Source organism: Linepithema humile, chromosome 5 (assembly GCF_040581485.1).
Source record: "Linepithema humile isolate Giens D197 chromosome 5, Lhum_UNIL_v1.0, whole genome shotgun sequence".
Taxonomy (NCBI): domain Eukaryota; kingdom Metazoa; phylum Arthropoda; class Insecta; order Hymenoptera; family Formicidae; genus Linepithema; species Linepithema humile.
In genome coordinates, this window is record NC_090132.1 from 4,544,840 (window position 1) to 4,571,426 (window position 26,587).

At 42.1% G+C, this 26,587-nt stretch overlaps 1 protein-coding gene across 7 annotated transcripts in view; it reads right to left on the reverse strand.

Annotated features, from left to right (window-relative positions):
- LOC105675445 (serine/threonine-protein phosphatase 4 regulatory subunit 1) overlaps positions 1-26,587 on the reverse strand; it is a 123,387-nt gene that overhangs the window by 33,363 nt on the left and 63,437 nt on the right. The gene's annotated exons all lie outside the window — the stretch shown is intronic.

Genomic DNA, 26,587 nt, shown 5'->3' on the forward strand with positions numbered 1-26,587 from the left:
CAGAGCTGCAACCGCGTACCGGCCTGGTGGTGGCTGATTCTCTCTCACTCTCTCACTCTCTCTCTTTTTCCATCTCTCTTCTTCTCTTTCTCGAGCTGGTATCGGCATGCTTTGGGCCTGCTGGCACCGATACCTCTCTCTCGTAGCACAGAGGATCGAAAGAAAATATGTGAAGCTTACGAATAATGAGCATATAAGATTTTTATATTCAGCGAATGTCTATGTCAAATTTTACGAAATATGTAACATGATAGCTAATGTATGACACTTGCAGACAACCAATAGTTATCGTCGGAAAAAAAAGCAATTTGTTTAAAATAAATTAACTAATTAATTTTCATAGATCAAAGCTGAAAAACAAAACAGTAATCGAATGGGAACGAAATTGATACTTCATGTTCACTAAAATCTTCGACTAATTACGATTTTTATGTTATCCTCGATCCATTCATTAATTAGTAAAAGAAAGCCGCGATATATTAATATTACTTCGAATTCCGAAATTCGAAATTACAGACGGAGAGAGAGAGAGAGAGAAAAGGTAGTCAAAAGAAATCACGCATGATTTGTATGCCCGACGTACGCGTTCCGCTCGGCATACGCGACGAGCCTCGCGCTCTTTTCTCTTAATCCGAGAAAGAGGATCTCTACAACTCGGTTCCGTTCCGGTCAGCCCGTCTTCCGTCATCCCGTCGCCCTTCCCCCTTTCACGCCGGCGATGTCCGACAACACACGGGCGGTCTAAGAAAACTGCAAGATTCATTAACGGTTCCTCAACACGAACCTGCGCCAAGTACGAGTGTATGTGTGTTTATGCGAGCGTGTGCTGCGACGCCGGTGCATTCCATCGCTCGTGCCCGTGTGAACGACCGCAAAGCATATACAGTATATACACGGGGAACCCATCACGGGGAAGAAGGATCGCGCCGAAGTAGGGAATAAGACAACGAGACGGCGACAAAGATAGCCATACCTTGTACTTGATATGCGCACTTGGACGTCAGACGATAAGCTATCTAGTTCTTGTCTGTCGTCATCAGCGAGATACGCGAAAGCCGAGCCGGGATTACTAACCCTGGAGTACCGCGCTGGAGGGATGTCTGTCGGATGCATCTTGCGAACAGATTTTAAACACTATGCAATAAAGATTATGCGACTGTTTTCCGATTTTTTTTTTTTTTTCCGTATATAATGCGTTATTGACAGTGTAGCATATTCATTCGTAAGTATTGTGCATTGGAAGACAATGTGTGTTGTGTATAGTAATATCACAATTATTTTATTCATTAAAATGTCAAAACCATCACAATTCTTTATTTCTCCTAATTCTCTTTTCCTTTTTACTTCTGATCAGATTATTCTGTGTTGCAATTTTCTTTTTAATGCAAGATTCCAACTCTTTAAATTCAGCTTTCTTCTGTCCTAAATGTCATGGGGTGCGTTTTTTTTTTTTTTTTTTTTTTTAGGTCGAACTCCTCAATTACGGAAAAAGAGCCGTGACTTTTATCCGTGGCGCCTTAATAGGTATTCGCGCGCTCGCGCGTGGCTTGAGCTTAAGAGGCTGGGGCAGATGCATCCGAAGACGTTCACAACAGGAAATTCTCTCCTCTCGCATCTCGACCCCCTCCGCGCTGCGTTCTTTGTAGTAGTACTCACACGTACGCACGAGAGAGAGAGAGAGAGAGAGAGAGAGAGAGAGAGAGAGAGAGAGAGAGAGAAGGAAAGATAATTCTCCTCTTTACTCTTCTTCGGCTCCGTCGCGCTTCTACGGTGTTGTTTCTCCCGACAGAATCGTGTCCCCCTCCGTGCACACACGCATACACGTCGTCGGTACACAAACGTATGGAATGCGCAAATAGATACCCGAGGTGGTGCGTTATTCGGTCGGCGGGACCGGTGAATGGACCGCGGCGACGGCGCGGAGAAGTAGGGTGAAAAAAAAGGAGTCAATGAGCCGCGTTACATGAACGTAATTATTGTACACGATCGAGAATCGCGCACCGTGCTCGTACAGGCGTATTAACATTATTCAAACATTAGTAAATGAATGTTCGCATGTTTGTGGTAGAAGCGTTTACATGGCTGCGAACCAATTTGTCCGTCGTTCAGGTTCCAAGTTATGGCTGTGTTTGATTTGAATATTGAATTGATGATTGACATTCATAGTATTATGCATAAACTGCGAAAGAGGTAAAAGATATGATAGGCAAACTCACTGTTTAAATATAAATTTAAAGAGGCCGCAGTTGCACACACAGATTATGCTAATTTTATGATTACCATGAATTTAATTGCCCTTAAAGTATGAGAAATCCGAAATCTAAATTTATTAGGAAAGGAAGATATTTTCTGCTTCAATTATCGTACGTTCTCCCATTAGGAAAAAAAAAAAAAATTACCCCATCGAAATTTAAACTGCATGAAAGATTATACTACTAAATTTAAGATATAACTTTTTAGCTGGAAGAACTATCGTCTATTCTACACTTTCTAACCAGTCGACACGATAAACGAGGGTGTTTCCTTGCGTGAGCGGTTATGCGAATTTGCGAATATACGTGTGCGTGCTGTACAGAATATGTACTTTGTAAACTAAAGTCAAGTGACTTCAGCGCGACGAAGGGGTCGGTATATAATCAAGCGTAAAGAATGAAACAGAAGTGAACGTAAAGCTAGTGTATGAATATTTGATTAAGTTATCCCGATATAAACCCTCTGCTTTTCGAACAATATTCCAGCGTCATGAATATAACAGATATTAGTAAAGATATAAATACAAACGCGTGGAATTTATAATCGATGACAAAGAATGAAGTGCAAGCTAGCGTGACTGATTTAAATACACTTATTATAAGCATTTGTATAAAAATAACACATTGAATGCTTTATGTTTATAAATTTAACTGGTGCTTAAATAAAGCCTTGTTTCATGCGTGTTTCTCCATTAAACGATATTAAAAATATCATTTGTTACATCATCGAGTAAAAGCATGCTTCTTCGCGATCTTCTTCTTTTTTAAATCCAACTCGGTAATTAGGGCAATTAAATGCAGCGCTATTTTCGTATACTGTAAAATATCGAAGCCATTTACGTGTCTATTGTAAAAGGCATGCATGCGTTCGTGTTTAAACGTCGTACATGGCATGTGTTCTAATAAAGCACGTGAGATCGACGAGGTGCGGCAAGCGGCACACCCGCCTTCTGACTCGTCGGGTTAACCCTGATGAATGAACCGGAAAAAAATGTCAATGAGCGTAATTATTATTGCACGAAGCGCATGCGTGGAAGGCGTTCGACCGCGTTATATGATAGGGAGAAGGACGCCGTAAGGTATCACGGTGCATTAATGTCAGAATATGAAATGATACTCCAAACGAAGTTTAAAATATGCAAAAAGCTTTACGGATTGCTGCCAGACTAGATCTAGCTCGACAATAAAGTACGTCGATTCCTTAAATTCACGTTTGTGTCAATATAATGGCGAATATGTATAAAATAAAATAATTACACGCTTATCTAATCGTAATAAAAGAACTTTTTTCTGCATTATTGAGCCTTAAATATTTTTCAACCTAGATTTAAATGTCAAAATTTAGTCTTCAGTTAATACCACAGCTTTAGAATCTTAATTGTTTGTGAAATGTGGATTTAAGAGGTGAATTTGGCACAATAAACTCTTCGATCATTTAAATTAGAGATTGATTACATCTAATCCGCCGGAGATTAGATCATACCCTTTCCGACGAAAATAAAATAAGATGAATCTTGGATGACGTAATACAACTGTAGTGTAATCTAAAGTTACAGAGTAACGATATACCTTAAATCTTTATGCATATCGATCTCGCGTGCTTTCCGCGCTGCGAATATCGCATAGTAAGCGCCAGAGACCGTGCCCGCAGGCGCAAAGCTCGTCTCGTTTTAACGATTTCTGCGAGGCAACGATATTCTAAGTACATTCATCGGGCCCTCCATTTATCGCGCACGCACGCGTATGGGTACTTTACTACGCGCGCTACGCGACAAATACGCTCGCCGGCTCCGCATGAATGTACCGTCGACCGTCACCGCCGCGTACGTAGTACGGCGCGTATATACGCACGCACGCACGCACGCACGCACACACGCCGCCGCGGCCGTGCATTCATAAAGTGCCGGACATACAGCGGACGCGTGCGTACGAGCGCGCGGTTCTCCGCCGTCGCCGTCACTTTTCCTCGACGTCGCCACCCTTCTTGGCTTGTAACACTCACCTACCCCTCTATCTGTAAAGTCTATTCTTTTTCGCTACACACCCCTCCGCAAACTTTTTATACTTACAATGAAACGAACATCCTTCGCAGAAAGAAAGAAGAGGAATATAAAAAGAGATAAACGAATCCTTTATCTTCTCAAGACTCATTAATCGGTGAATACCGCGTGTAAACGCCGAGTTCGAAATAAGTATCATTTTTTCTTCCGCGCGGAAACAATGTGAAATTTTTAATGTTGATTAACACACTCCGTTACACACGGCTGATCGTTGCTAGTAGAATAACCATCAATGATAATTTTAGCACAATGTTTGCATTCGTTATTTATGAATGAATTTCAAGCCGTTTCAAGTACCGTTTTTATTTTCCATCTATATAATTGCAATATAATTCGTAATTACTCGCGCATCGGCTACAAATAGTTCCTTGCGATAAAAATTAATGCAAATTTGCTTTCTGTAATGAGACGATGCTTGCGCGAGGTCGATCGCTTGACTGCGTTCCTGCGTGTAAGGCTCGCAATCGGAATGCGCGTTTGCGTATAAATCGAAGGTATCGCGTGCGTGGACGTCCCACCTCCATTTTCAACACCTCCGCCTCTGATTCTCATTGAACATGTTGCATCATACCGTATTACCGTCGCCAATACTGCGACGGTGTTTTATTTCATCGAAAATAATTTCAACTTCGAAACGAGTAATATTCATCAGTATGAAATTTGATCTATAAATTTCAAGTCTGGAAGACATTTCATTAATTTTTAGCATTAAGTATTTGAATAATTAAATTGAAATATATAAATTTGTATTAAAATAAGATCGAACATGATCTTTGAGACTAAATTGTTAAAATTCTCTCTTCATTATCTGTGCTGAATGTTTCCCAAATATCGACAATATTATCATTATATTTAGTTCATTCTCTAGCATTGGGAGAGTTTTCCATTAAATTCTGTATAGAGTTATAAATGAAACATTTAAAAGATCCATCTTTATAAATTAGATTCTCTGAAAAGAACGGCGACGTTTTTCAGTTGAATTAAGGTGATACTTCATCCGATGCGCATTCAGCAGAGCTCTCCATTCTCGGTTCGAGATCACAAGACGCTTCTCCGAGGGGAGGGATCGCGGATCGTCCCTCCGCGAATACATACGTCCGTTCCTTCTGCGTCGCAGAAGTCGGCGGCGGTACCGACGAACTTTTGCCGCGGGGTCAACGGAACCGCCGGAAGTCGTCGCCGATTCTCGAATTGCTAGTGCGCCCCGCTACTCCTCTCCTTATACGACGCACCCGCGACGCACCTCCCTACTTCCTCGCGTGGCGTGAACTTTTAACCACTCGAGGCCGCGTAAACCTTCACATATCCACTTTTTCCTGTCGTAGGTCTAATTTTGTCTCATCGAAAGATCCACGCGGCGCCCGAAACTCCGGACGGAAACTCGCGTCGTTAATTTGTTTCCTTGCTCGTAATGAGCCTTTCATATCCCATCTTTCGCGTTAGAATAGTAATTAGGAGATATTCAGTCAAATAGAGGAAAAAAAAAAGGAAAAAACTACATATGTTTCCAAGCAACTAAATTTTTTTCAAAGAAAAAGAAATCAGAAACAGAAAACTTCATAAGCAAAAAATATTATTTTTGTTTAAATGAAAATGAAAATTCTTTCAACGCCGAAAGTAAAATATTAAACCGAAAAGATTACTTAATATGATATAATAATAAAGAGTGATAGAGTAATAGTATAACATTTGACGAAAATATTTTTTTATCCTGCACAATGAGAAACGATTTTTCTCCAAATATCTCGAAATCGCTAAAAACACAGTCTCAGATCCGAGAAGGGTACGGAATGGAGAACGAGTGACTCGCGGATCGTGTGGGTGTATATATACGCGCGCGTAGGGTGCCGACAGTGTGACGTCATTGTACCAACACCGTCGCCGCTGCCGCCGTCGCGCCATAGGAAGAGAACATAAGTCGCGTGTGTGACGTACGGTATTGTCTTTCGGTGTGTGTCATGCGCGCGCGAGCCCGTCGTATATATACGCACACGCTAATCTCGCTCTCGCGCGAAGCAAAGGAGAACGCCCCGGCCGGCGGCCCATGTGTAGGACCGGAAGTGTGAGTATCCGGCCAGACTCGTGTGGGCTTCTCTACGCGTCGCAAGTACTCTCCTTTCTCCCCCTTTTCCCGCAGTCCCCCCCCTCGCACCCTATTCCAGCTCGCTCGTTCTTTCTTTCGCTCGCTCGCTCGATCTCTCGCGCTTTGTGCCTAAGCGCGGCGCGTATGAACGCCGCTTCTCTCGTTTCTCTTTCGCCCGCGTGTGAGTTCATTTCGATATTAATCTACTGTTATGTTATTTATATTTTTTGTCGTTGCTACGATGTTTACCGTGCGTTATTGTTTGTCCAATTGTTTTCCTTCGTATATTATAATTTTGATTTGATTTGAGAGATACGTGCTTGAATCTCTTGTATAACTCAATAGCGACAAATAAAATGTAAATACACTGAAAATTTAAATTAAGAGAGATATTTATTATTACATGTTCTATGAGCTCCAAGCTTTCATTAATCATCCGCCGGTTTAATGAATTGATTTTGATTTTTATGCTGCTCAATTTCGACCTTTGATTATTTTACGTTTTGCCACACGAATGCGTTGCAATCAAGTAACATCTTATTTTTGATAATGTTATCACCGGTTTACAATTGTCGTTGTACTCCATTACATTTATTTGTTTATTCAATTCGCGAAATAACAGCAAATCGATTCTTTTCTCTCTTTGGTTTCTTTTCGTCGCAACAGTATCCATCCTCTCTCGTACTATGTGTCCCCCTACGTCGTAACGATAGATACAACACGGAAGGTATGTATGTTTATAAATATACAGATAAGCGACTGATCGCGAGAGTATCTGGCGCGATATACGATGCAGTTGGGACTATCAAGCAGTTACAACGTGCTACGATCTTGTAAACACGATTCGATACATAAGCTTGTTCCGATAATGGAGGAACTCGATTACGTGCATTAATGGCTATTTCAGAGTCCAAAGGGCATTGACTGGAAATCATATATTGAAACCGGTACAATCTTACTGTGTTCAATTCTCAACGTCGTAAATACAGAAAAATCCACTTTACGTCAATCATCGTGTTCTTACTGCCACTCCTAAATGTGGAAATTAATTATGTATGTTTATAGCATCGAAATGTGTTAATTAAGTAATATCAGTTTTAATTCCGTGAGAATATATGTAAAAATAATGATTGCAATTTGTAAGTTAAAAAAAAAAAAAAGATTTATCTTGTGGCTGAATAATGGTTCTCTCATAATTAAGATTTAATATTTGATTTTCACAAGAATCATTAAACAAAAGTCTATCGATATTCCTGTGAAAATTCAAAATTTTTGCATCGATAAAAATACTAAAATGTTAAGCACTCGAGAAGAAATTATTTACAACAATTGCAATAGCATTTCTATGCGCTCGTAAACTTCTAAGCCCAAGTTGCCGATAGCGAAATTGGATGAGTCAAAGCGGTACGAAAGAAAGGGAAACGCTGGGCAAAGAGTACTATATGGTCTCTCTCTTTCTCTCTCCGGAGTGAATCGATCGACGGCGGCGCCCATCGTAAGCGATGGCCCTTTCTTCCAGGAAACCGCGGAAGTTCGATCAATGCGGAGCGTATAAATTTGTTCGATCATGCTATTCGATCGATCAAAATGATATTGAATTATGCTACCACGTTTATTATGCTATTAAAGTTTGAAAGTTCTCTTCGTTTCCCACGTATTTTTTATATTTATATAATTCATGTACCAAAATAATTCTCTGCATTTGAATCGATTCAATTTAAGAGATATTTTAGATTTTTTTTTAAATATTCTCGCAATTTTTTACTATTTATACGAAAATGAAGAACATAATAAATATTTATTTTTCTGAAATAACAAACGTTTCATATTAAAACTTTTTCAATATATCCGAAATAAATATAGTCAAAAGATTAAGATTCATAAAATATATTGACTTGATGTGTTATTTTCCACAGTACACCGAGTCGAGACTTCCGAAGATAATCTCACGTCGGAAACGATCAGAAGCGAGCGAACGATAAGAAAACCCGACGACAGAAGGGCGCCGAAGCTGGAAGTTGGGAGACGCCGGAAAAGATATATTCCAATATTCGAGCGCATAGATAAATAAATACATATGTGAGTTCCCTTCAGCTGGCCTAAGGTACGCTCCTACGGCCGGTGTGTCCCTCGCCACCCCACCGCGGTCATACCAGCGATCTAGAATCCCCATTCAAGAATCTAATTTATATTGAAGAATTCCGAAGAGGCCAGACCGAGGCGTCGATCTTTGAGGCGCCGCCGTTTAAGATGCATTATGCTGGCAGGCGGTCGACAATAGGCAGAAAAGACGGGCGAGAGCAAAGAGGGGAGAGAGAGAGAGAGAGAGAGAGAGAGAGAGAGAGAGAGAGAGAGAGAGGAAGAGGGATAGGAAGAGAGAAAAAGAGACGGCGGACTCGAGGTGGAGAAAGGCGGGATGATCTTGGAGAACGCGAGAGAAACACGACGAACGAAAACGAACGGAGTGGAAAAGGCAGAGGAAAGAGAGAGATAGTGTTTCTTAGCCCGGAAAGAAGAACAGCGAGACGGATGTCGCGGGGTTACAGAGAGACAGAGGAAACTGGTCTCAGACTCAATATGATAATTGAGCATGGGGAGCGATGTGAGCGTAGCACCTTGTAGGCATCCGTGAGGCTATAGTTACCTCCCACTATATTATAGACCGCAAAAAGCTCGCGTTGACTTCGTACCGCCGTTCATCGAACCACTTTTCCGATGTCGATATGTTATACAGATCTATAGATAATAGCACTTATCCCGATACTTGCCAAAGTTCTCATGTACACGTCGTAAATTTATGGAGACTACCTTTGACTTTTAACATTTTGACGGAATTTATTAGTTTAATTAATGATCTGTATTTTTTTTTTTTTTGCGATCCTATAGATATAATAAGGTATATCTGTTTCTTAAAGATTTTATATAATTTAATTTCTAATTATTATATAATCATAAAGAAAGTTACTGTTTACCGGAGTTAAGAGCGTTCTTTTCAATACTTTCTAATAATGTATTATTTATATGCGTAATAACGTTTTGTTATTATAATTTACAAGTATATTCCTTGGGAACCAGTTGAATACAGCAAAACGGGTTTTTATAAAAAAAGAAAAGAGAATATTTATATCTACCATATACGTCCTTGCATTTCACCTAGAGACGGTCGTGTCGCGTATATAACTTCGCAGGTTGTTGTGCAAACTTAACCGACAGCGCTCTCCTACCTCCTACAATTGCTCAATGTTGCGTTGAGTAATCGTCGCCGTTTCACCCGCCATCGTCGCCGCGAGGACGGCAATAATCGCATTGGCATTTCTATTTCTACCCGTTACGCTCCCCGCGCTATACATTTCCAATCGTCTTCGCGCCGCGGCATGTTTATTACTAGGTCGACGGTTTTGCCCGTTTTATATATACCCTCGCGTCGAAGTAGCGCGCGATCCGCCGCGTCGTCCGCTCATCACCGAAGCGGATATATACAGATACAAGAAAACGGCTGCGATTAGCGTATCGCGCGCGTCGCTGCGCGCGATTACCATGAACTCGTTTCTCTTGAACGCAAATCCGCGTTAAACCGCTGGCATATTTCAATAATTGTTCGTACAATGCCTCTTATTGTAATTACAATCATCGCACAATTGAAAGAAGAATGCTGCAATGAAAGTTTTTCACTTTTAAAATAAGCTTTTTCACGTAAATTCAACGTTAAGAAAGAGAAAAATTGATTTGATAAAGTGAAAAGATAATTTAATTAATTATAATTCATTGATGCATATCAATGATATGCTAACCCCAATAATAATGCATCAACAACGGGCGTTTCTGTCGTGCTTTCTGTCCCTCTCGGTCGTCAATGACGGAAAGCGCATTTGTGGAATGCATAGTTGTTGCTTAATCGCTGCCACTTCCCTTTGTGCCGGGAATTCGTATATCGACTCGCGTGATGCTGCAGCGCGTGCAATCTCGAAACCGTGTCGCGCCTCGATGTGTGCGCCGGATGTAGCTTGATACGGTGTCTCCATCGGCGGATTAACGCGCGACTATCATCGACGCATTGCCGTCTTGTGTCAATATCCTTGGTGAATGGAAACCGCCGATGCGGTGCCGCTCAAATTATACATAATTTCAACGAGGTAAATAAACACTTTGCGAATTTAGATATTGTTTCAGTCAAATTCGGAACAAACAAAAAAAATTAATACATGTATTAATCAGTTTTACGATCTAATCCTCATCGCAAAGTCAACAATATTTTACTAAAATCCTCTTCGCATAGAAGATTATTATTCAAAGTTTATTCGAATATTGAATAAATATTTGAAAACATTTTTATTACTTTCTGATTAATGTAATTTAGTTTAGATTTGTTTAGAATTTTTTTGGAAAAATATAAATATATTAATATATATTTCAACTATTACAACTTTATTGTCTCTCTTCTCTTCAATTAATTTTATGAGCAAAATGTCGTGTGTGTTCGTAAATGATTTTTTCATATATCCCAAAATATATAATAATCATTAAATATCTCCTCACGCTATAAAATAAAAAAGACTAAATGAACTGCAATAATAGAGATAACCAGAATACGAGGTTCAAGTGGCGATTAAATTCTTTAATCATGAAACATATTGTTTATTCGTGCTATTGACCTACCGCGCGGTGCGCCGATTGCAACGAGAAAGGCAGCAGCGATGAGCGCGGCGCGAACACCGCGGCGTTGCACCGATGTGCACGATGCAGTCGGCACCGGTGTGTTTGCTCCGAGAGGTTAGCGCCGCCACTTTATCATATCGCCTCAGCGCCGACAGCCGTCCCTTTACCTGCATCCTTCCCCTCTCATTACGTCCTCCCCCGCCATTCCCGACCTGTCAGAACATTATTATCGTCGCCGGGACGAAGATCGCTTAGGTTCTCGACGCGCTTCGCGGCGCCGTTATTTAAACAATTATGCGGATTTTAATTCTAATGTTTGCACGATAAAAATTGAACAGTAATGCAACGATAAAATTGAATTAACGTTATGTTGTTGAATAGGAATGCAAGAAATTGCTACGCGATGAAAAATGCGAATAGAGAAATTGGCAGGATTACTACGTTGATTTTGCAATTGATTTCAATAAAGTTTCGACTTCCGTAGCAAAGATAAATAACAATAAAAATTGCGTCAATCAACTATACGTGGTTACGCTCCTGTGCTTTCGCGCTGTGCTTCGATATCGAGTAATTCAGCTGCGCAATACGTGATTAAACAGAATTGAGATGGACGAGAGTGGGACGTCTTTCGTTACAAGGAGGTCGCCTTTGTGCTGATACGACGCGTGCAACGTTTTTACGTCACAAATAAGCATTGCAAAGGCCAATAACGGTCATGAGTAAATAAATAGATGATATCGATCCGCGAAATCATTGCATTTGTTCGAATGAAAATACTTAATGAGCAATCTCTTTACCAACTTTCATAATATTTCAATTCTTGCCGAAAAAATCGCGACTCTCTCGTCGCTTTAGGTCGCAAGAAAGCTGGTTTCGCATCGGTCCCGTGAAATGAATGATTCATATTACGAACCGATGCGGAAAGTTCATAAGTCAATGTAGCAAATACTGTAAGGACGTCAAGGTAACAGCGAACGAAAATGGCGATTCAAGAATTTGCAGAGTTGCAGCTGAAAGCTGCAGCCATGTGTCTTGCGTTGGTTCGACGTAGAGCGAGCGAAGGCGGAAGACCGCGATAAAAACGGAAAGGGTTAAGAAGAGGAGCGGAATATACCTTCGAGAATCCATATACGGTTTCTTCAGCTATCCATTCTACGTACTCTGGCGAAAGAAGATCAGCGAATGGATCGTGAGGGGAATAAAACTCAAGACGATCGCTTAAGCCCCTTCATGTACTTAGGGATCTGATGTCTCTTAGAAATCAACTCCTTCGACTTTAACGGTCGATCGATATCTTTTCTCCTGGTTGAATTCAACGAAATTATTTTCACAGAATGCTACCAGATACGATCATTTAATATCCTTTGAGCTAATGGACTTTGCTTCTTGAAATACGTAATGCGCTTGCGAAAGAAAATTCTACGCGTTACAAATAAAATAAGAATATACGTAATTAACAAAATAAGCCAATATTGAAAGACAATTATTTATAGTTTGAATAACTTTAACTATCTCACCCCTCCCCCGCTTATAATCGCGGCTACCATATTCGGTTTTCCGAACGGCGCGTATGGATGCTTTTACGCACGCGTGAGGACGTATCGAGAGGCGTGCATCCGACAGTGTCGCGAACCCTCGGCTCTTAGGTCAAGGCGGGGCTCCCTTTACCGCACGATTTCATCGCACAGCCCCTCGTCGCAAGGTAAATCGAATTAACCGGCAGATCCGAACTTATTGGTAGGGACAGGCGGAATCGGCTTTTACGCGACGCTACGGGCGTATACGGTGACGAGTCGCGTGTTGACGTGCGCAAATGCAACAGAAACACAAGGTCGCGAAACTCAAACGCGTTCATTGTCCTTAGAATTCGCAGCTTTACGCAAAGCGGCTTATCGTCCTGCGCGAGCGTTACTAATTTAACTTTTCAGATTAAATAAACGGATTAATTTAAGTCGACAAATTCGAAGTAAAACATTGTAATTTTAAATACAAAAATAATTTTTTTTTTTTCGTCGCATCTAGATTAAAAATTGGTAAAGTACGTTTTTTATCTATATAATAAAATATTCATAGTATGTGAAAACAGTATTGCGTGTATTTATTGAAATTATATTTACCTTTAATCTTTCTAATGCAACAATCGAGAAAATGATATCAATAATTCATAGTTTGCTTGAAAAACCTTACTGAATATACCGGAGATTTACGCGCAGCAAGTAATCTCTTCCTAATAGCATTTTCGCACAATCCTGTCAATTTCTCGAAATCTCTTGTTACAGGCTCTCTCTTTCTCGTGAAAGAGAAAGCAGGATGGCGGATCAAGAGCGCGGAGAGACGCGGCGGGCGAGGGCTGTTGTGAGAGGAGAACGAGAAAGAGGTGGCGAGAGGGGGCAGAGATCTTTGGTTAGAGAAGCATTACAGCGGCGCCCTGGGGCCATCCATCATCCCAATAATTGCTTCCCTTCCCATCATATAATTCCTATAGAACCCCACTCACCCCTCGCGCCGCGCTACGACGTTCTATACAGAATATTATCGCAAAAACATTTCTTATTCCGCGCGACCGTGCTCCAGAATGCTCCACTCCAAGCTAACCTACGCAAAGCGGAAACATTAGCAATTCTTAAGCATCGTTTATACGCGTGCGTGCTATTCAGCACTCGCTAAAGTGTAACGGCGGTTTCACCTGTTTCGCACTTTTTATCCTTACGATGGAATTCGTCGTCTCTTGGTGTTCGGCGAACGTTAAAGCACCGCGTACCGTATGTCGTGAACAACATAAACCAACAATAAGCATTCTTTTTCACCCATCTCTGTATTTCTCCGCTCAATTTTTGTGTAAATTAACAATAAAACGCGCCATCAAGATCGCCCAGCTCGCTTTTATCGTGCAATTTTTCCTGCTAAAACGTTCCACTACAACCATCGTGAAGAACGTCAAGCCGTATCAGCAAAAACCAATCAAAGAACGAAAATCGATACTATTGGCAAACCCTCTTTATGATGCATCCCTTATATATTGCGCATGCAAAAGACAAATAGCGTGCCGATTGTAACGAAGGCGAGCGCATCGAAAGAAACATTACATTGCCAAAAGCAGTGGTTGTTGGAAGTCGAAATTATTCCTAACGACGCGCGGAAGCTATAAGAAAATCATACGTTGCGGGTGAACGACCGTGTCGCGTGGGTGGAACTGCGCAATTTCGCGGCGTTTACGTAGCTCATAAAACGCGAACCCTCGTTTTAACGTTCCTTCTTGCGTTCGAACTTCCGTTTCTTTCTCAGAATTGATATTTACCGGTTACACGTCACCGCGTTAATTATCGCGCACACGCGTTCAACAAAATCGGCAAGAGCATCATTCGTTATAAACGAGAAGCTATTACGACTATGATTTTCTAATATTTTATGCAACAGTTGCACAGTTGCTTATAATTTTCTTGATTAACTATATATTTCTTTAATGATATTATTTCGCAATGGTCGATTGCACACGACGATCGCAGATTATAAATTTTAAAACGGAATGACGACAGTCGATATTGGAAAAACCGTCATTTTTAAAACTGTCGTTTCTTAATCTTTTTGCCTTTTAATTGTCAATTATAATTTTCTTGCATGCAACTAAACGTTCGCAATATAAAAAAAAAAAAAAAAAAAAAACATAAAATTATTCCTAGAAACTAGAAATCGATGACTAAGCTGGAAATACCACGTCGCGCATGAATAGTTAGAAAAATCATGAATGACGATGACGTACGCAGCTTAGCTATGCTGATACTCTACAGGCTGGTTTGACAATCAGAATTTTGCGGAAGAGGTCGATTAAACCTACCGGACATGGAAGTGGTCCAGCGATGATAAACGTGCGGCCTTGTAAAAAGACGGTTTCTCAATGAAATTTTATGCGTTGCAAAAGCAAATAAAAAGTTACTAGAAATATAATTAAATTAAATTCATCTTACATTCATATCGCTCTAATTACTCTATTATAACCCAAAACGTTCATTCGATTGTATTTTATCATAGTTCACATTAAAATAAAATATATTAACTAATCTTATTTTTTCATTCTCAAAGAATTGCTATATCAAAATATATTTATGTTTAGCATTATTCGTAGTAACTTCTTCAAAAAGTTCTGTTTTGATATTCGTTCTTCCCAAAACTCTATGATCAATAATTATGCCGTTCCACAAATCCGAGCTCTGCCCGAATACTCAGAGCCGCGGAGCGTCGTCTCTCATCAGAATTTCTAAAAAGGAAAGAAGAAAACGAGTCTCGGAGGCTCGTCACGCGCGGCGCGAGTTAACCAAGGAGATTTTTGTTCGCTACTCTACGAAAATCCTGAAAATTCCCGCGGGAGTTGGCCCTGGTGTGTCTAAGGGAGGAAAGGAGAGTTTTCTTTTCTTTTCGCCGCGAGCAACGGCCGATCTTAAACGGGACCACTCACGATGAGAGTTTCTTGAATCAACTTGTCGAGGTTCGAGAACTCCGAAAACGAGTTCCCCGCTACGCCCGCCGTCCGCTTCGCGCGCGCGTTCGCCAAGTCGTCCCGAGTTTGCTCTTCGACGACGACACGGTCGAGCGGAGCTATCAGAGCGGCGACTCGTCTTGAATTTCGTCATGGGAATAGGTTGGAATGCGCGCGTGGAATCGTGAAGGTGGTGTGAAATGTACGTATACGAGAGTACACGGAGGCACGTTACCGTTCTCTCTTTGTGAGCGATGTGTACTGAAGCTGCGCGCGGCGTGTGCACCGGTGTGCGTGAACGCTGTTCACGAAAGAATCCCATTCATAGACGTAGAAACGGGGAGAGCGAGCGAGCGAGAGGCCGGCCTAACGAGAGTGAGAGAGAGAGAGAGAGAGAGAGAGAGAGAGAGAGAGAGAGAGAGATACGATCGAGAAGAGGAGGAGGAAGAGAGTAGGAGGCAAAAGGAAGAGGGGAAGCGGTGGGAGCCATTTGGATTAGGCGCAGGCGCCAGATAGGAGAGAAAGGCTTAATGAAAAAATTTTCCACGGTAAGGGAGGCTCCGCGGTGGGCCTTCGCATTCGTCTTTTCTAGGTCGTCGTTGTCGTGCCAGCGCGCGGCCCTGGAATTCGATCTTTGAATGATCGATCCACAGGACTGTCAAGGAAAAAGACGGACGTGTGTACCAGATACATCCCGGGGGCCGTCAACGTTCCTATGGCATCTATGAAAAATTCGGAGTTGGTTTCAAAAGGCAAGATTTTTTTTTCATTCCTGCTATTCGCTGTTGCTGTATTTTAACAACTTGATTGTAATTTATATCTTCAATTTTTAATATTGCTTAAATTAATTTGAATTTAAATTAAACAATTTTTAATTAAATTGAAAAATACAGTTTTTTATTTATCCATATAGCCTTCAAGTTGGAAGTTTTTATCGTTGAACGACTAATTATTTTAATATGCCACTTTTATTGGTTTGCATTTGTAGCAAAAAGACACCCTGTAAAAAGCAGGAAATACTGCGAAGTCAAAAAAAGTGTTGATTGCACTCGATCTATAGAAGCGCCCATAATCCAAGCGGACTAGCGACCTATCGACCTCGTACGTTCATTCTCGAAAGAGGATGACGTCGATATACGCTCCGAGAGAAATATTTAGTTCAGTGCCGTTGAACGCGATATTGGCAGGGTCAAGAGGGAGTCTTGCGGCCATTCAAAAATACGTTTTAATAAAAGCGTCAAATCGGACGCGATCGATTGTTTAAAAAAATTAAAGTCTTGTCTTCTTCAAAATTTATTAGGAACCAAAGACGGATTCAGTTGCAAATAAATAAAATAACGTTCTAAATAACAAAAATAGAAAACACGAGGAAAAATTCATAGTCTCTCTTCTTTGTAAAATAAAACAGATGTGAGAAAAAGCACAGTAATATGCATGGGAGAAAATTCTTAAATGATGTGTAATAGTGACGAAATGATAATGATACTGTACGGTTCTTCTCAACGATGGAAAGTACAGACGCCTGCTGCTTATCGGTCTGAGAATATTAGGCGACCGCGACCATTGATCGCTCTCATGAATCGAGCAACAGTCACAATACGAAAAAAAAAAGAGCGACGTCGTGCCACGATCATGAATGAAAACAGATTGTTTCGAAATCAGACGACGTGGTGTTCCCGTTCTCTCGATTGTCGAGTCGTAAAGGAGACGAAGACAGAACGTGGAAAAACCGAATGAAATGTTGGCAGACAGAAATGGGGAGATAAATGGAGAGACTAGAATAGAAGCAGAGTACTTCTCAGAATACTTCTCCACGTTTTTCTTCGAGCGTGGATAAAAGTTAATTTTCAAGAAATTTTCACAACTTTGTTTCAAGTCCAAGTAGAAAGAGAAACAACCATGTAATTAGCGAGATCATTTTATTATCGTGGGTGATATAACGAAAATGAGGGAAAGAACCCTGTAAAGATTGACAGTATAAATTTGCGTACGGCACGATTGTGCTAGTTATCGCGGAACCTTGGTCGCCATTATATCGCATTCAATGGAAGGAGCTTTGAACGTGGCAATGAAGTATCGCGTGCGCCTTTTTCTCGCTTCCGAGGGAGGCGGAAAAACAACAGCGAGAGAGGAATAATTATGCGCGATGCAAAGTCCGATACTCACGACATCTTAATCTTATGCAAAAAAAAAAAAAAAAAATCAGGAATTCAGTCGGTATAATTTTAGTAATTTCAATTTTCGATGTTATAAATACAAAAGAAATTCTATTTTTGTTCGCTGATGAAATTTGGATTCGCGCCAGTCTCAATCTTGGAAAAAGATTATGTTGAAATGCGACGTGTGCACGCTTATTATCTACGTTACTGTTTTTATACACTTCCGTTCGTAGAGCCAGTATCGACTGCCGGCGTACAATTGGGCATTACATTTTTCTATGTAAGTAATATCGTAGTCTAGCGTTTTTTTTTCGTATAACGCGACCGCTTATCAGTCGGTGACCCAGTGCGTGGAGAGCGATAGCCCTCGACGTTCGTATCTGTTGCTCTCTTCGTGGTCACGTGCAACTCGAACGTTTCGACGGTGACGAGATGCTTTCAGAGATTCTTCGTTTCCGAAAAGATTCGCAAGGGTGCGAGGCGAAAAATATTTGCGCGATACTCCGCTTTTCGCGCCTGAGCTACGGTGATTCGCGTCAATAAATATGTATATAGGACACTTCTGTGAACTGTCGTTGATTTCATTTGCATGTGCTGCATAGTCGATCTTCCTGACGATTTTGAGATTCTATTTGATTTGAAATCTTGCGAAATTGATTACTCCCGATGTTAATTGGAGAGAACGATAATAAATAAAAATAAATCGTTCGCGATTGCACAATGCGAAGGAATCTTATCGCGTTGTCGCGCGCAGTCGGAGTTTCTTCACGCTATCGCGGAAGAATGCGTTGATTAAAGGAAACTCATGTACTCGCGCCTTTTATTCAAATGCTCTGCGCTCGCCGTTCTTTCTCTCATCGTCTCTCATTCTCTCTCTCTCTCTCTCTCTCTCTCTCCCCACCCCCCTCTCTCGCTCACTTGTATCCATCGTCGAAGGATCGCTTCGTGGGATGAGGTTGGAATATAGCCGTTAATTATCGTGGTAACGTGGAATGCGCCTCGGTTTCCCTTTCTCCGTCTCTCTCACGCTCTCCCGATATGTCTCTCCGTCTCGCCAACGCGCGAGCCCGCCTCTCCTCTCTCCTCCTCCGCCCGCTCGCTCCCTCTCTCTCTCTCTTTCACGTGCTACTCCGCATCCATCGACAGTGGCACGGACCACCTCATTCATCCTATCTGCATTCCTTTAATGCTACCTGTGGGCCATGGAATGTCCGCGCCAACCCGTCGACCTGCGCTCTCTCAGTGCCGGACCTACGGTATCGTTTATCCCCGTTCCCGTTTCACTCGACGCCGCTCGTTGAATTTCCACAAAAGCGTTCCACTGACTCTTCACGGCAAGCAGCGCCTAATCCGCGCGCGATGTATCCCCGGCGCGTTTCGTTTTCGATGATCAGAATACCGGTATAACAGGTAAGCGCGCTCCGGACCTACCCAGCCATCAATTATGCGCGGATTTTTCGACCAATTTGGAAGCAATTTTTTTTCTCACAACGATGGTTCCCAAGTTACGGTAAATAATGACATTTTCGACAAAAAAAAATTTGAGTCTAATTTAACCAAAGAATTTGTGACGTAACCGTGCGAATCGGCAAAAGAATACCATCTCCGCGCAGAAATTTTTGTATTTTTCTCTATTGCGCCCTGATTTCTTTTAATTCCGAAGATTTCGACATTGATTAAACTGCTTCATGTGTTCTTAGACAGATTTTCATCTTGACAGGTGGAAATAATGACAGATGCTTCGAACCACAGACAGGACCTGCCCAAAACCCTCGTGAGATAAAAGGTCTTTCCACGATGGGCGGACATTTTTTAACTGAACAGCCCGTGGATTTTCCAGAAAACGTTCGCGCGGGATTTCTTTGAGCTTCGTCGCTCATTCGATATGCTAATGTCCGGAGTCGAGGATATTCGAGGTAGACTAGGCGTCGCCTACCGAGCCCTCCGGTGCTTCTTCTTGTCGCTTATTTCATTCTTTCGTTTTTTTTTTTCCCTCTTCTTTTCTTCATCACTACGACGCACGTGCGTCCCGCTCTCTCTTACTGTAAGTCCATATAGAAATGCCCGATCACCAATTATCGCGGACGAGCGGCATTAAGAGAGCGAAGAAACCCGGTTTACCTTGCCGGTCTACAGGATCGTAGATCGTCATCTCGCGGGAGAGAGACACGCGATTGCAAAAAAATGTATACGTATACACACGACGATGGGAATGCCGCTTGAGAAAACGGAGTGCTTAGGGATAACACCGTCTGCTTATATATAGTGGCCACGCGACTCGTCTTTTAAAATCTCGTCGATGCGGGACAAAATAAATCAACTCTTACGAATAAAAAAATCATTTTTCTCCGGAAAAAATACTGCACCGAATTAGAAATATTAAAAGAATTTCTGCGAAATAAGTAATTTAACAATTGCGAGATATTTTACGATTATTATTTTTTTATCGTTCTCTAATTTTTGCATGAGAAGCAAAATCGTCACTTGTTTAATGCGGTAGTTTTCTCATTTTTAGCGGATCTTTTTTTTTTTCTTTTTACTAAGAGTGCAATGCAAAGTACTTGGCGTAACTTGTCATTAGCAGGATTATGAATGAATTTCTGCCCGATCCTATCTTTTTCGTTCGAGAGACCGGCCGATTTTCGGGCCCGAGGTGCTTCTTTCGCGACAAGGCCCGTAACGGGTCTGAAGATAACGGAGAAGAGGCGAAGGGGTGGCGCGGGGAGAGGCGAAAGTACGGAGCCGCCTCTCATTATCGGCATCTCACGGTCGTTAGGAGCGTATCATAACATGATGTATAACTAGAGGTAGATTCGACGGAACGGAGTCCCGTGTTTCACCTTCGGACCCTCTAGGCCGATATAACACAATAAGGCCCCGAAGCTCGGCGATCGTGGCCGAGATACCGAGGGGTTTAGACCGCACGGTTCGCCCTCTCCTTTTTCTCGCTCTCTTCGCTCTTCTCTCGCATTTCCTCCTTCGTCTCCCCCAATCCGTCCCTCTTTCTCTTTCCTTCCCACCATCCACGTACGTTTCCTCTTCCCTCTGTCTTCGTCGTATATATTCTCCTCCTCCTTATAATTTTTTTGCTTTTCCATGCACGATGCCGACCCTCTTTCTTTCTCCCTCTCTGCTTCTGCTTGTTGAGGGAGGAGAGGCCTCTTACAGCTTCTACTCTTTGGTCGTGCCGCCGCCTCGTATCCCTTTATCTTCACCTCCCAATCGGCCTCTCTTTCGTCCCCTCGATCTCTTCGCCATCCCTTATGATCCTCCTCTCTTCTTTCATTCTCTCGTCCCCCTCTCCAATAGCTAGGTTAACGCTCCGCATGGGGCAAACGCAGCCAAATTTCTTTAATGCTTAAAATATCACGTAATAAATTATTGCACAAAATCGATAAAGACGAAAAATAAAGATGCAAATTCTATATGCATTGTCGCACGTTTTTATGCTATAAATTTAATTATTAAATTCACCGAAATTCACTTTCAGCCTCGTCAGGATTAAAATAAATTTTTATGATGGAGCGCGCGATATTTCATATCGCACGACAGTCTTGCCGAATCAGAAAATAGCAGGATCTTATTAGACCTTGATGTGCATTCCTGAAGCTGAGAGAACGTCGGTCATGCCGTTTTATTCGTAGAAGTTCGCAGTTTCTCAACGGGCCCCGAGCCGCCAAAGATCGTCGCGGCTTAGCGGCAGCTAGCGGTCGATTCCTTGCCTCGGCTCTCGGGCTCCTCCCTTGACGAAGGTCAAGACATATCTCCATTTGCCCGAGGTCGCAGCGGCACCTTCGAATTTCGTGGCGGACCTTCCGAGAAACGCCGAGTGTCGGAGCCCTCGATCGGAAACGACCAGACTCTCGAGTTTCTCACTTTTTTATGACGGCCGCTCGCGTATGGCGCTAACAAGATACCGCAACTGTTTTCGGAACTCGCGTTTGTGAGCGGCGTGTTTAACAAATCGAAGTATTCCAGACAAGAAAAGACCTTTCGTTTCTTCAAAACGAAGGAGAGTCAGTAAACTCAAGCGGTATAATTTGACTATAAAAACCGTGGAAAATGTTTAACATTGTAAGATATACGGTATCGTGTGAAAGTGTAAAAATTATTTAAGTCTACTAAATCCTATTTGTTTTTATTCAGTAAATATGTGTCTCGCGTGTTTAAAGTATTTAATTTGAAGTTTAAATCCTGGTTTAAAAGCCGACGCGCGCATCTCGTTTCCTCGAGAGAAGTCTCACGCGGATTAAAAAATTGAGCGAACTTGCGACTAAAATCTCCCTCCTTTCGTCCTATCCTTTCAAATCTATCCGCCTTTCTCACGCATCGATGTTTCCGCGTCCATGACCAGTATCGCGCCATCGTAGGATGGTTAAAAAATAGCGGCGGGCGAGACGAAACGAATCGTCCGCATACATATGAGGATCGACAATGAATTTCCGAGAAACGCGGACTTTAACATAAATTGTCAAGCGCCGTTTCATTTCGACAGCTTTCTCTGACCTTCTCTTCTTTTTTTTTCGGACATTGCCACAACCCCCCCCCCCCCTGTCCATCCCTCGTTTTTCGTTTTCTCGATGCATTTCCTTTTCTCACTCCCAGTTGAGAAAATGTCTCATGATGCGTTCCCTTTTCCCAGGCTCCGATGCACGCTTTATGAACGCATTTTTTCCTAAAAGGACCTACCCCACGGTTCCCGGAATCGATGGGTCCCTCACAAGGGTCCGCCTTCCCCGCAACTCCTCCCTCTCCATCTCCTCTTCCTTCTACTCTTTCTCTCTCCACCGAGTTTCAGATCTCTCCTCTTGCCGTACTCACGAGGCGCGGCAGAAACGCTGACGAAATTCTTACTACGACGTAATATGAAGCACCCCTATGGGTAAAATTATACCGAAGTCAACGAGTAGCATTGAAGACGATGGCCAATTCTCAAGATTTCCCAAGATATTCGTACTATTTGTTCAAAAATTATTAAAAAATGTATTCGCGCGAATTTTTGATGACACATAAAAGATGGTAAAAGACAAAAATAATGTAAAAATTATAGCATATTATAATAACATAAAGATATAATAAAAAGAGATTATAATGCAGCACATTAAAGTATTAATGAATATTATACGAGTACAAAAAGAACTGGGAAAATAATGAAGAATACGTACAATGGTACAAATGATGCAAAGAATCATGATATCAGCCTTGTGCGAGAGAAGAATTGGTGCCTTTTAGTTGCCGCTCGTTACGATCTTCAAATACGACGTGAGAAACTCGGAATAGTCTACCGGGTCGATCGCGAGGGTAAGAAAGAAGCAAAGCGCCATCCATTTTCCCACGCGGCGGCACCCCGCTTCGTTTCGCGTAGGCGCGATGCGCGATATAGTCACAATATTTAAGATTATCCGAAAAAAGGTAGCAGGATCGCCCTTCGATTTTATTCCGTATAAAAAAAGAAAGGACTTCATACGGACTTTCCCACGGATTAATCCAACAGTAAATAAGTCAATTTTACGATTGCCTATTAATGCCAAATTACCGCATTGTAATCCCGCATTATGGAGCCTAAAATTATTATTTCTTGATTTCCGTTATAAATTTTAATACCTAGATAGAAACCTGTTAATATTGCCGGAAGTAAAAGATATTGCCTAGTATCTGATGTTAGATAACATTCTGTGAAAGAATGGCGACAGACACAATAGTACCGAGAAAATATCGACGGCACGTTAACGATGCTTATAAGTTCCTTATCGCTTTTAAAACGATCAGATTATGAACGACATGTATTCTATCTTTCAAGCGTTTTAACGGACATAGTCGTTTGCGACACGACTTTTACAATTAGCCTCGTCCGTTTTTCTAGGTATTCACGGACGAAAAAAATTAACCTGATATTTCCGAAAAGGCATATCTTTTTTGCTACAGCAAAAGACTATGACTTTTACGAACTATGAGAATTTATGGCTTAACCAGCGGCGATGCAGACAATCAATGGAACGTAATAAAATCTTGTTAAACATTTTTTCCCTTTTTCGACATATTGCTGCGTCTACCTACGATGGGCAAGGATGTTTGCCGGTTGTAAAATTCATTAAGAGCTAGGCTAAAAATACATAAAGATAAATAAAGACACATATAAAGTATAGCTAACAAATGTTAGAACACAATAACGAAAGGTAATTAGCGACTGTTATAGTGCAACAATAAATGAAAATTAGCAAGAAAATCGTTGATATCACTATATTCTTCCCCGATCGCGTCAAGATACCAACGCTTCGGAGTCAGCTCGGTATGATGATAAGCAATCGAAAAATCTTCACGATGGACCGCGATCACAAAGATTCGATCTGCGTCGAGCGATGAGCGAGCGACCGGGAGAAGTGTGGCGAAAAAAAGGAAGAGAAGAAGATATCTGTCAAGGAATCGAGACCGCGCAGAATTATCCTCGGGAATTCCAATCCTGGTTTGGTCCCGAGAGAGGCCAAGGAACGCGCGCGGCTCCATGTTCGAAACGATGCTGCGCGCTCGTCCTCAGCTCTCTTCCCCTCTCCCTTCCTTCTTCCTCTCTGTCTTTCCTCCGGATTGGTCCGCGAGCCCAGTCATTCACAGAAAACACAGAATGCAGACGGTCACGTGAGTCGTAGGCACCGAAGTGCTGCCGGGAAGGGCCCCGAGGAATGAGGGGGAAGGAAGCAGAGATATGTGTGTGTATGTGTGTGCGTCTAGTGGCGCCAGGCGGTTCACCGCTTACTATATTCTTCGCCGCTCTTCGTCGCGCAGAGGGATGGAGACGCGGAGATTTCGTTCGACACTGAGCGCCACTTTCCTAGCCGAGTGCAATCGCGTAGAGAGATTGAATCGCAGGCAAATAAAATTTACAATGGCGTTAAAACTAAAAATATAAAATTCTATTTTCTGTCACGCAGCTTGAAATTTATATCGCACGCAAAGACATTACTGTTTCGCGGTCAGGATGATTATTCTCGTCGAGAACCGGTCGCGATAAAATTGTACATTTATGCTATTTTCGCGAGGGAGAAATAGCAAACGCGCTTATCCGTACGAATCATTAAGCAAATCAGCGATCCTCGCAACTAAGATATCGCGCGAAGCACGCGCTGTATCTCCAAGTATAAAAAAGAAGTAAGAGGAGGTGTAAAAGAATTAACACCGGAATGCGATCCCGACGAATTTCACGAGCAATTTACCCACGCGGAAAGAGAGAGATGCGAATACGGGAAGAAGGAATGAGAGGAACGGAAAAAAAATCAACCAAAAAAAGTAGAAAACGATCGTCGATCGTTCGTAGTCATCGCGCACCAGAAAACTGACCAGGGTAGTTCTCACCCCTCGCGCGCGCGCGTTTCGGGCACTGTATCGGTGGCCCGATTCTCGGAAGGATCTCATTCGTTGCTCGATGCTATATATCTCCTTCGGGGGGGCCCTCGCTCCGTCTCCCTTTTATCCGCTCTTTCGTCCTCCTCTCCCTTCGCGGTGTGTTGTGCCGAAACCCGGAATGCTGGGAATAACTGCATACTCTTACGGAAACGTGAACATACACGCGCTTAAAAATATGTCTGTGTATTTATGAGTGCAGTCGCTAATCGTATGTGTTACTAGCGCGGCGCCCGAACGACATAAACGTCGACCGAAACGTAATATTTCCTTTTTCAAAAACCAGGCGTGAGAACGGAGATAAAAGCGCTTAGCAGTCGAGTCTGATAAAACGAAAGGACCTTCTCTGTGTCGCGCGATTATGGAGCGATTAGGTACGTGAAGAAGAAAGATGGAGCGGTATATCTTTTACCTACAATTTCAATTGTTTTTCAGAATTATGATATACCGCTGTACAAATACATTTTCCAATAAAAGAATAAGAATTTTTTCCGATTATATGGACCACTTTTGATATTTTTCCAAAAAGAAATTATTTATAAGAAAAATCGACAAATGTAATGTTTTAGGTAAATAATTTTTCTTCTTCCACTATAAATTTTTAAAAAATTTCAATTCTTTTAACGCGCAATAAAAAAAAACAATGATCAAAGTTGTCCCAAATTGAATTTTTTATCCCACTTTTAAAAACATCTGCAGACTAAACAAAGAAAAAATAAAAAGAAAAATAGCACAAGCCGAAAATAGCGAAAGCAATTCGGGCGAACTATCGACTTTCATTGTAGATTTCAAAAAGTTCGTGGTTTCTTAGAGAGCGAAGAGAGGGAGAGAAAATGGGCGGGAAAGCGGTCAGTAGAATTCAAAGAACCGAGAGAGGTAAACAAAATATTCTCGCTCGCTCTGCGTATAGAGGCCTCCATGTACGCACATTGAAGCGAGTCCAGTGGGTAAAAGGACGAGACCGAAGAAAACGAAGTAATTGAGAAGAACGCGAAGATGTGAAATGAAGACGAAAAAGAGATGTAGAACGAGAAGAAGAAATAGCAGCGACAGACAACAAGAAGGCCGAAGAAAAGGAAAGATAATGAAGGATATAATACGGAACGTGAAGGCGCGGATACAGGAGGATGCAGAACGAAGGGGAGAAAGAGAAGTAAAGATAAATAAAGAGAAATAAAAGTGCCTAACGATATAAAACGACGGGGAGAGAAAGGATGCAGCAGAACGGAATGGAGAAGGATAATCGAATGAAGAGAAATATCAAAGTCGAAGCTGGAGCACGGAACGAGGAGGAAGCCAGGGACATAGAATGCGAAGAGAAGGAGATCGCGAGGGAGAACGAGGAAGAGGCCATCAACGGGGGCCCCGGGTGAAAAAGGGACGAACGATCTACGAAAGCATCCGGTGGCGCCGTGCACGAAGGGCGAGGGAGTCCCGATGGGGAAAGGGAAACGGAGGCTTGCCCGCCCGATCGAAGTGGGACGCGCGGGACCGCGGGGGACGGCGCG